Below are 11,434 nucleotides of genomic sequence, written 5' to 3'. Positions count from 1 at the left end.
GCGGTTTTTCACCCACGTTTAATTCAATTTTTGAATTGCTGCGTAGTGGATATTTAAACTTTCTGGGCACACTGTGAAAATACGTTTCAACTTTTGGATGATTTAGCAATGCTAACAAGTTATTTGCGTTAAATAATTTATTTAAACATGTAATTCATAACCATTCTAGAAGTTTAAATAAAAACCGTTTTTTACGGGAGATTGGCACATCGATTTGATTTCAATAGAGTTATGTTGAAAAGAGGATTTTTTGGAGCATTCCAGATTTTTCCAGATTTTATATTTTAATTGGTCCAGATTATTCTGAAAACTACCTGGCAACGCTAATGACAACACCAATTTCATCAGAACAACAGCAGGCTTGTTTATCGTTCTGTCATGACAACCAGATATTCGATTTTGAGGACATTCTGACAATAAGAAAGGAAATTAGAGCAATAGTAGTAAAACCCAGAAATGTCTCAAACTAATTCGCCATACACACACAGAAAAACAAAACTACCCACCGCTTGGGTTTTTTAAACTCAAATTTGAGCTATTTGACCTCAGCCCGTTTCATTTTCTCTCGCTATTGTTGTCAAAAATAGAACGAAAGATTCGACTCAACCGTCTAGTTCCGTACGAGAAGCCAAAATTGAGTAATATGCGATATACCCAAATTTGAGTTAATTTTGCCGTGCTTAAATACAAACTACTTTGAGCCGGTTTACCCAAATTTGGCTTATTGTACGGAACATGGGAGATGAGTGAAAAGAACTTAATTTTGGGTTGTTTTGAATTTCTGTGCACTTCATACCATTTAGACGACCTCTTTACCTTCTTGAATCTTCACCATTTCTGCAAATGCCTATAGGTATTTTGAAGCACCCCAATGACCACTATTGTCCTTTTAATACATACCGAAACCGGCATCGAAAAGGCCATCACCTAAACTAACGCAAGTATCAAGTGTGAAATTTATGTTCCACACTCGGATTACTTTACAACCCTTCTGGCTCCCTCGTTACAATGATCGATTGTATCACCTCAACATCAACTCCACCATGGCCAATGAGATTAACCCAAATATGAGTTTAGTTTACTCATAAATCGCAACAAGTGCAGGAACTCAGCGATGAGAAAATTTGCCTAATGTTTTTCCAGGAAAAAAATCCCGAACACGAGAAAAGTAAAGATTGGATTCTCTCAGTCTATTGGTACTAACTCCTAGACTGAGTAAAATTTTCGTCAATTTTCCTCATTTTCCGGCAGATTTTTGAGGTTCTCCGTTAGGCAACTTTTTGCGATTATGAATAAACTGAACTCGAATTTGGATTAATTTCATTGGCCGTGTGGAAAAAATCTCAAACGAAACCAAAATGGGGTGGGTACCTACTTAGCAACAAACAAAAATCACGAACGAAAATAAAACACAAAATTCGAATCAATAGATAGGAATCGTAACAATTTATTATCGTGCTGGCGATAGCACGGCGAAAAAGATACACGCTAATTAATTTACAATCGATTTCATCGGTTTTCAAAGCTAATCGGAAATCAACTCAAATAAAGTGCAACGTAGCTAACAGCAACTACAAAACATGTACGATTTTCGTTTTTTTCGTTCTCTTCTCTTCTACTTACCACTAAGAAGATGATACCAGCTAAGAACTCACCAATCGCGAAACAGCATCATAAAGATAGTTTTTTTTTTTATTCTTCTTCTACAAAGTGTGAAAGTGTTTGTGTGTGTGTTTAGTTTCTGCTGTAAGTTGTGGGAAACGGGAAAATGGAAGAAAATAGATTTGTTCGTTTTTGTTCAGTAAGGGCAGACAATAGCCCGGAAATTTGCTTGTTTTTCGTAGTTTAGATAGATTCTAAGAACCGACTGCCTTTTTGCTCTGTGGGTGTGAAAATTTAGTTTGGCGTGTGAGTGCCCTAGTGTGAGTCTAATTGTTTGAAAAAGTGTAATTGAGTTGGTTTGTGGTTCTAAGATTTAAAGCTTCGTCCTTGATTGGCTGGATCTGTGTGTGAGTAGCTTCTATGGATTTAAATTGGGCTGGATAATCACCGCCCAGTTTTCAGTAGTTACATTGAATTGTTATGGCTATATTTAGGTGAAGAACAACAACTACGACGGAGAGAGAATGATAGACGCGCTCGAAAGAGGGAAAACGGAGATGCGTTAATTTCAAAGAAGATCTACACATCATCGAAGCCACCGGATTACTGGTATCCAGTAATTCACGTTGAGAGTAACAAAACAGTTGTGTTTACCCTATCACGGGATGAATACTATCATCAAGAGATGGCATGTCATTGCTCAGTGACATTCATGTGTATGTTTTAATGGTTATATTATTTCTAATAGACCGATACTAATACCGAATTAGGCCAAACTAATTCATGGATCCGTCAAACCGGATACTATTGAAACCATAGATTCACAATTATCAAAAATTTGAAGCACTTGAGATTGTTCTTTCGAGAAATGAAATTGTTGCATTGATGAATGAGGGGGCACGTCACTCTGCCACCTTGTGACTGTGATGATTGCGTTTCTTATGTGTTTTTGGGTGACGGAGGGTGTTGACCGAGCTGTCAAAACATCACTCGAAAGATTGTGCTGACTGGCAATCATAGCATCCATAGCGCTGAAAATGACAGATTCGTCGGCGACTCCTTCGCGGATGCTACTGCTGATTCACAGAAATCTTAGCATGCATCAATATTTCACAAATAAAGGGCGAACACGAAATTATTGCGACACATTCAACAGGGCATAACTTTTTTACCATTGGGTAAAAATCAACCAAATTTTGCACACTTTCTCATTGATGTGTATTGTGTACATGCTGTCAAACTCGAAGTCGTGTTTTTCGATTCAACGAAAATGGAGGTGAACCAACGCGAGTTGAGAGAACAAATTCTTTCCAAACACCTGGAATTTCCTGACCTGTCGCACTGGCAGTTGGGAAAAATGTTGAACATTCACCATTCAACCGTCTCCAGAGTGTTGAAGCGGTTCCAGGAGCGGTTGACGTTGGACCACGGCAAAGGAGCTGGAAGAAAACCGGGACCGGAGAACAAAAAGACGGAGGGAAAGGTGAAGCGGATGATTAAAGCAAATCCCAACGTCTCAAGCCGTGATTTGGCTAAAAAGATCGGCATGTCGCAGAGCTATGTCCAAAATGCAAAGAAGAGAGCTGGACTACATACATACAAGGTACAGAACTTCCCAAACCGCGATGAGCGGCAACAATCGACGGCTAAAACTCGGGCACGGAAGCTCTACGAGAAGATGCTGACAAAATATGGCTGCTGTGTGATGGACGACGAAACGTATATAAAAGCCGATTTTAAGCAAATTCCGGGGTTGGAGTTTTTCACCGGCAAGAGCAAGTTCGATGTGAAAGGCAAATTTAAGAAGAAGAAAATGTCGAAGTTCACCTCCAAATATCTCATTTGGCAGGCCATCTGCTCTTGCGGACTGAGGAGTGAGCTTTTCGTGACAAAGGGCACAGTAAATGGCGAGATCTACAAATCTGAGTGCCTCGAGAAGCGCCTTTTGCCGTTCTTGCAGCAGCACGACGAAGCTCCGCTATTTTGGCCAGATTTGGCATCATTCCACTATTCTAAAAGTGTCCTGGAGTGGTATGAGGCCAATTCTGTCCATTTTGTTCCAAAGGACATGAATCCGCCAAACTGTCCGGAGCTGCGCCCGGTGGAGCAGTACTGGGCAATAATGAAGCGGGAACTTCGGAAGAAGACGGATCGAGCTGCTTGATGCATTCGATCTGATCCGCTGGATTATCAATTCTTTCACTCAGGATTTACTGGAAATAATTGTGGAGACGGACGTCCTCATGAAATGAAGTAGTGTAGTAGTCCATAGGTTGGTTGGAGGATCTTCTTGTGCCAATGCGCTGAAATGCGGTTTTGATTTACTTTTCTATTGAAATGGCTTCAGATTTCTTCAATTTATCTAGCGAGCTTCCATCTGAATTGTTGTTTTAAATGTTGTCTTGAATGTTTATGTGTTGTCATGCGAACAAGGTCTCCACCTCGGTCTTCAAGGAACGATTTTGGTTCAGTGTTTGAAAATCCCAAAAGCAGCTGTCAGTGACGATTGTCAATATCGGTTGTGAAATCTGACACCAAATGCAAATTTTTCTCTGAACTGGCAATATTTAATGTATAAACAACAATCGGTGCGAGGATGATTCGGGGCTAAGCTAATACGACCGCGGCACTGACCCTTAGAGTGGAACCAGAAGACAACCGTCAGCTAATATCACCGACTTGTTGTACATCTGCAGTGCCTCGTGGACCAATCGGTTTCCCGGTGGGATGAAACTTAAGAAATGCTGATGTAAGTACTATCCCCTGACTAGAACTAAACTTTCAACTAAAACCGAGGCTAAACAATGCCCTTTTCCTCTATACAGTTCAGCCGAACGACCGGAAAGAGCTACTCAGGGAAAGTGAAGCCAAATGCGCTGGCCACCGATAGGAAGTTCCATGACTTCGGAATGCCACCGCAACAGCAGCAACCACTAGTTGAATCTTAGACAAAAAACGAATGGTGTGTGAATTGCGCCTTTTCCCCTGCTTTGTCTTGGATTTTTAATTGATTCGAATTAAAAGTGTATCCAGCCTTTTACGAGCGCTGATGGCCGCCACAATCTGGATGAGTTTCTGGTAGGGAACATTCGATTTGATGTTTGGGTTATGTCGTTTGACGTATCAACGATCAAATTTGACCCTTTACAGGTCAAACGACACAAGCCAAACTTCAAATCATATGTTCCCTAACAGAAACTCGACCAGATTGTGGCGGCCATCAGCGCTCGTTAAATTCTGGATTGACAATTCTACGGCGTTTCTCCGAATTATGTTGCCTCAAATAGAGCATCCCTTCAAAATCTCCTGTGCAATTCAACAAACCAACCACCGTGCTTCTCTCTCCTTTAGAAGAAAAACGTATTAGCTTTTGTAAACAATGCATTTCATCGTCGGTTTGGCGTAACTGGTAGCTCGTCCACGCATGCTAACACTACCATCAAATAGGGGAAATTTTCCCCTCCCTGTTAGTGGTGTTGGTATGCGTGAACGAGTTACGCAAAACCGATGATCAAATGCATTGTTTATATAAGCTGATACGTCCCTTCGAAAAAGTAATCGAGAACTATTGAACAACAAACGTTAACATTATTGGCAGTGGTGCCAGAATTTATGAAAAAACAGCTTTCATGTGGCGGAAGGGAGTTTGAGGTGTGCTGAAGTGAGTTTTTGCTGTGTTTAACACAATGTGGCAGAGTGCTCTACCCCTTGTATTCAGGCTTATTCTGCGCATCGTGTGAGGTAAGGTCAGAGACGATGTTAAATAAGAGACGCGCGAAGACTGAAGGCAAAAGTTCCAATCGAACCTTCTAACGCGATTCCAATCGAGCAATGTAAATAAAGCGTGGGAAGTATTGAGATTGGTGTTGAATTTAATTGTTGAGGTTGGTTGTCTTTATTAAGGAGATTTTCAGCCAGACGCTGGTTAACTGTTGAGATTTAAATAATTATTATTAAGTTTGCGTATGAAAAGTGAAATTGGACAAGGAATATTATTGTTATTCATCAGCTGTATTCTCGGTATATTCTCACCAAATATTTACCCCAGCACAACGAAATACCTCTATAGAGGCTCTGTTACAAAGATCGGTGTAATTTTTCAAGATAGTAGAATTTGTGAAAGACTTCAAAAGAGAGATTTCACTAATACATGATAGGAAGCAACAATTGCAGATTGAATAATGTTGTGCAACGCTCTTTAGAATATACCCTTCAATGTGGTATATTTTGTAGCACTCAGAGTTGTCAAAAATTGAGTCTTCAAATACTTCCAGTGAATAGCAATGCTACCGATACGGTTAAAAACTACAAGGGGCAGCCCTATGGGGTTGTAAGCAGTGGTGACGCAGGACTACTTGTTTTTTATAATCAATCTTATTTGTTAACTGCAGTAGAAGCTTGTGTTTTGTGTGGGTATAGGAATTTGAGCGGGGTTCTCTCTGTTTATATTCTTTAGTCCCCTTTATTCTGCGCCGCGAGTGAGGTGAGGTGACTCGCTGTCACTAGTGAGGTGACACAAGTCACCACGAGTGAGGTGACACTCTGGACTAACCTCAGCGAGTCACCTAACCTGACTCGCGGCGCAGAATAAGGCGGAGTATGACGCGCTTGACATAGATGGCCCACAGCGACTCACGAAGAGCACGAATAAACACCGTTTGGTGAGACCGGATGAAATTCAACTTTGAAATCTGTGTTAGGGAAATCGCTTTTCGCAGGCAATCGGTGAAAATTTTAATTGTCATAGCAACAGTTGCACATTACATTTTGAAAAATGATAAAGTCTTAAAGTCTTAAATTTCACAGATGCGTAGAAATATTTCTGATCGATTGGTGTTGAAATTATTGAAATTGGTTCAGAGAAAGCTGAGTTATTAACGTTCAAAATCTTTCATAATTTTGTTACATGTTCCATTTTCAGTTTTCACAAAGTATGCCCCCTTATAGAAATTACAGACGTAGTCCTACGTCAAAAAGTATTCATTTTACCGTAATGATGAAGCAGACGACAGTCGCTCAAATTAAAAGTCACTTGAAGTAAACACAAAGCTGCGGGTTGCCAAGTCTTGCAGAAAAAGAAATTAGTTGGCCGTGTAACCAGGTTTACTTGTATTCTCTCCGTGCGTCTCTTATATGACTTCGTTTCTGGGTAAGGTGACTCACTGTCACTAGCGAAGTGACAATCGTCACGTCGTGCAAATCAAATGGAGAGTAACGCAATAGTCACCTCACTTGTGACAGAGAGTCTCACAACTTGCAGAATAGGAGGGATTATTGACCTGAAGAATGTAGTTACAGTAAAGTGCGCTTCACACGACAGAAGTTTCGTTAATAGTATCAATAATATGTCAATGAACAGGAAATCAAACTTTTTTGATTTTGCATCAATATGCTCATCAATATGTTCGTCGAAACATTTGAGTAATATTTTTGCCCGAGTGGTGCTTGTCTAAGACACCTCTTATGGTCATTTTCTAAGCAGGCAGTGAAACCACTCGCTGTCATTAGAAGGAAAATAATTCCGTGCAGAGTCCCATTTCATCGAGGATTCTTGTTTATGTCTATCGTTCTCTTTTTGTTTTTCAAAGTTGTTGTTCTTCATAGGAAAGCAAGCCGCAAACATTCTATACCTAGTTAATTTTCATAATTCAGAACAGCTGATGTAAAGAGTTTGAGGGTATGTTATTGTTTCTTCTATACAGGGAGGTTTGGGTTTTCTTCATTTGAAAGTCTCTGTTCAAGCTCAATTTATTTCCTTTTTGTTCTAGAGGTGACTGTGGATTGGATTGGTTGATAGTATACGTTATTTTGAATTTGCAAGTGTCTAGAGCTACTTGAATGGAACAATAATTATTATAAAATGTTGATTTTTAATTCAAAACAAGCGGAATTCATTTTGTTATTGCAAATGCCGTGCCTAACTGATCGAGAATCATTTATCGTAGAAATTGTCCAAAATCGAAATTTTGTTCACTGTTTTTTACATGGCAAACGGAACACAGTGAACACATTTTCATACATCAAGGGGTGGTCACTCTACAAACTTATGTTGAGCCTGCTTTTTTCTCAGTGTCATTGGACAATAGAGCTAATATACTATTGGCGTTGACGGCGACTCTGTAGCTCTTTACTCCTATGAGAAAATCCATAAGCAAACGTCAGACTGTGCGTGAAACATGGTGGACTTTGTACTATCCTTTCACTCTACCGAAAATTCCCTGGAATTTTCTGGAAGAGCATATTTTTCGACGGTGCCGTCAACGCCAATAAAGGAAGAATAGCGCTGGTGTACCCTTTGTTCCGATGTTGAATAATACCGGGTACAGAACTGTCAAACTGCATAGTTTTTTCTCGCTTTGACAGTTGTGTCCCTATTAGATGTAAGGAAAAGATGTTTCGACAGCGACGGCAGCGCTATTCTTCCTCTATAGTTTATTTATTAGCTCTATTCATTGGACTGACTTTGTTTGCTTGTGCATAATGGCATGTTTGGCAACCCGGTTGATTGGACAGTATTAGGTTCTGCAGCGTGACGTCACAAATGAACTCAGTGTTGAACGGCTGAACCTTTTTGACAGTTCAGTGGTACTGTTTACAAGCACTTAGTCGTTTTTTTGAAAAAATATATTTTAAAATTTCCGAATTTTAACTTGAAAATTGTTGAGGAAATGCGTGGTGAAAGGATGTTGCTCGTGGACATTGCAAAAGTGTGGTTTACAGCTCACTGCAATCTGAAAAATGATCCAGAAAATCTACCCAAGAAAAAATCGACTAAGTCCACGTAAACAGTACCACTGAACTGTCATCAGATTGAGGTTAACCCCGACGGTGCAAAACCTAATTAGGTACTGCAGCGTGACGTCATAAATGAGCTCAGTGTTAGCCGGCTGAACCTTTTTGACAGTTCAGTGGAACTGTTTACAAGCACTTAGTCGTTTTTTCGAAAAAAAATATTCTTTAATTTCCGAATTTCAACTTGAAAATTGTCGAGGAACAGCGCGTAGAAAGGATGTTGCTCATGGACATTGCAGAAGTGTGGTTTACATCTCACTGCAGTCCGAAAAATTATCGAGAAAATCAACCCAAGAAAAAATCGACTAAGTCCACGTAAACAGTACCACTGAACTGTCATCAGATTGAGGTTAGCCCCGACGGTGCAAAACCTAATAAATGTTTTGTTTTGAAGGTTTTGAAAGAACTCCGCATCAAGCAATGGAATCCGAACCAAGGTGACGATCCAGAGGCACCCCAGCTGGATAAGCTGATACCGGACTGGCTCGACCGGAGGATCCCACCGAGAGTCCGACCGCTGCAGCTGCAGCTGTGACAAGCTGCTGCTTTGAAATCACCGGAACTTTTCCGGGGTTTGAAATAGGCTGCGAAGATCGACGGTGGCTACCTGCAGAGAATCGCAACAGCATGAGTGCACGGTTTAAGGTGGCCAAGGACATGTACCAACTGGATGTGAAGAAACGGAATGAAGCGGCTATATTGCTCAGCGGATTTGAAGACGTTTACACCAAAGATGAATACTAAGATGAAACTGTCGGAAGAAAAACTTTCTATTTTAGTGTCTTCTTTCACGGTCCCTTTCATCCAATGAGAACCCCCCGTATTCAAGGTAATTTTGTGGTTTTGCTGCCCCCTCGGAAGAGATGAAATTTTGCGCTCATTTTCATCAAAACAATCACACCAAAATCAGAGGTGTCCCGTTTTTTAATTACTCGATTAACAACTAATCGATTATTTTTTGTTCACTGTGCTGCCATTTTTCCACCAATGAGAGTGCAGCACATGTTTGAAACGATCGGTGATGATCCTGTGGAGATGTTAATGCTTATATCGGCATGATCTAATCGATTAAACGATTATTCGAATGAAAATCGGACATCACTAGAGGAATGTGAAACGTCATTTCAAATATAAGGCCGTTCATTAATAATGATACAATTTGAAAGGGACCGGGGCTAATCACAAATTACGTCTCCATGGTAACTGAAATAATCACGAGCGTTCACCGGTTGGTTACACTGTTGCACTCCAGAATACCACGTAAGCGTTCCGCTACTGAAGGCTGGATTCTTCAGTGGTATCACTAAGAAACAGGTGGATGCATTCAAAAAGTGGTTTGAAAAATATAATTCCTGCTGGCGATTGTTTTCGCCGATGTTGCCTTTTACCACCACCTAGTCTAGGGTTCAGAATCCCGCAGCCACATTAAAATAAAGGCTAATAAAACAAGCCTTTCCAATTTTGAAGACCGAAAAACTACAGGGTACCTAAGTAGGGAATAAGGGCTCTTTCTCCTCGGTTTCTCTTCCTTCCTCCAGCGAAAGCTGCTGTGAAATGAACGCAATTTTGGCAATTATTGTTTCATACCACAACCGGTGCTTCTAGGAAAGAGGTGATTGCCCTAGCCCACGGATTGAATTATTCGTTCGGACCTCGATTCAGACAGGCATTAGGATGTGTGCTGTTAAGACATTTTCTGGAGAAATCACCTTGATTTTGGGAAATCCACATCCAGTAGTACACTATTCCACAGGAAGTAGGCGAAAAATTCTGGAGCCCTTTTTGATTAAGTCGTATGTAACATTTTTGTCAATTAGAGAAGCGAGGTGTTTTGTTTTGGTTAAGAAAAAATTGTTACTATTTTCAATGAAATAAAAAACTCTCAGGAGTCCTTCTATTGGCTGAGTTAGGTTTTGATAGCGCTGCTGCTAAAAAATAAACGTTTTTTAACCAATCAATATTATACGACCTTTTGCATGCCGTGGTGTTTAATTCGTCCGGGCGCATTTTAGGGGTTTAAAAACTTTTTTTAATTAGTAATATCTTACGGAAAGTGTAGTTATCGTTTTATGGACCACCCATAACTGTTTTGCATTGAAGATTTGCAAAATTTTCACTTTTATTAGGAAAAATAACAGGTCGTATGAACAGATTTTAAGCTTCTGTCTAATTTGTTACATATTACAATTGACACTTCCATAGAAGAAAGGTGTCGTATGTAACATTGTGCTATGTTTTGATCGGTTGGCATATATGACAACAAGTTTTTTGATGAGCAAATGAAACAGAAATGAGGTTGTGAATCCAAATTTTGCCTCTAGGAAGAGTAAGCAAAGTAGTGTCTGGTAGTATTAAGGTCCTTATTCTCGTAACTTCGAAACTTCAAGTGTATACATATCAGCTTCTACGATACGTACCACAATAAAACTGTTACTCCACGGTTGCTGCACTGCAGCATACATGAAGTAGTAATTTCAGGTGAAAAGGGGCATTAATTTCCTAGATGTGTGTAGCTGAAAATTCGAAGTGGAAGTGGCCATTTGTGGACCCTACAAGGAATCACCTTAAAATGTAATTTTGTTTAGGTTTGTAACATACGATCCAATGAAAAAGGATTCTCGATTTGAGGTTTTGTGTCAACATGCAAAAGTTTCTTTTACAAACAACAATCCTTGGTAACATCTCAGATCATGACCATTTTCAACCATGGGTGCCAAACAGTGCCAATGAGTGTGCCATGGTGTGCCCTACTCTATGGTAAACTGTGTGGACTGACCAACCCCTTGTTATACACAGAATTTCAGTTTTGAACGTAAAAAAAATTAAATTTATGAAACGTCTTGGTCACTTTAAATGCAGACTCAAGATTTCAGACGCAAAGCGTTACAATTCTTATGTAAAAAATGCTATAAAACCGGTTGGAGCATGTATCAGGTAGAGTAGGTCACGGGAAGTAGCCTATTTTGCCCCATTCATCCCTAAATTCATTATTTTATGAGGAATCGACTGCTCTGATGGAATTTATTTCACGCACCGATGA

Source organism: Ochlerotatus camptorhynchus, unplaced genomic scaffold (genome assembly GCF_037179485.1).
Source record: "Ochlerotatus camptorhynchus isolate MF236.1 unplaced genomic scaffold, CSIRO-AGI_Acam_v1.1 ptg000328l, whole genome shotgun sequence".
Taxonomy (NCBI): domain Eukaryota; kingdom Metazoa; phylum Arthropoda; class Insecta; order Diptera; family Culicidae; genus Ochlerotatus; species Ochlerotatus camptorhynchus.
This window is presented reverse-complemented; position numbering follows the sequence as displayed.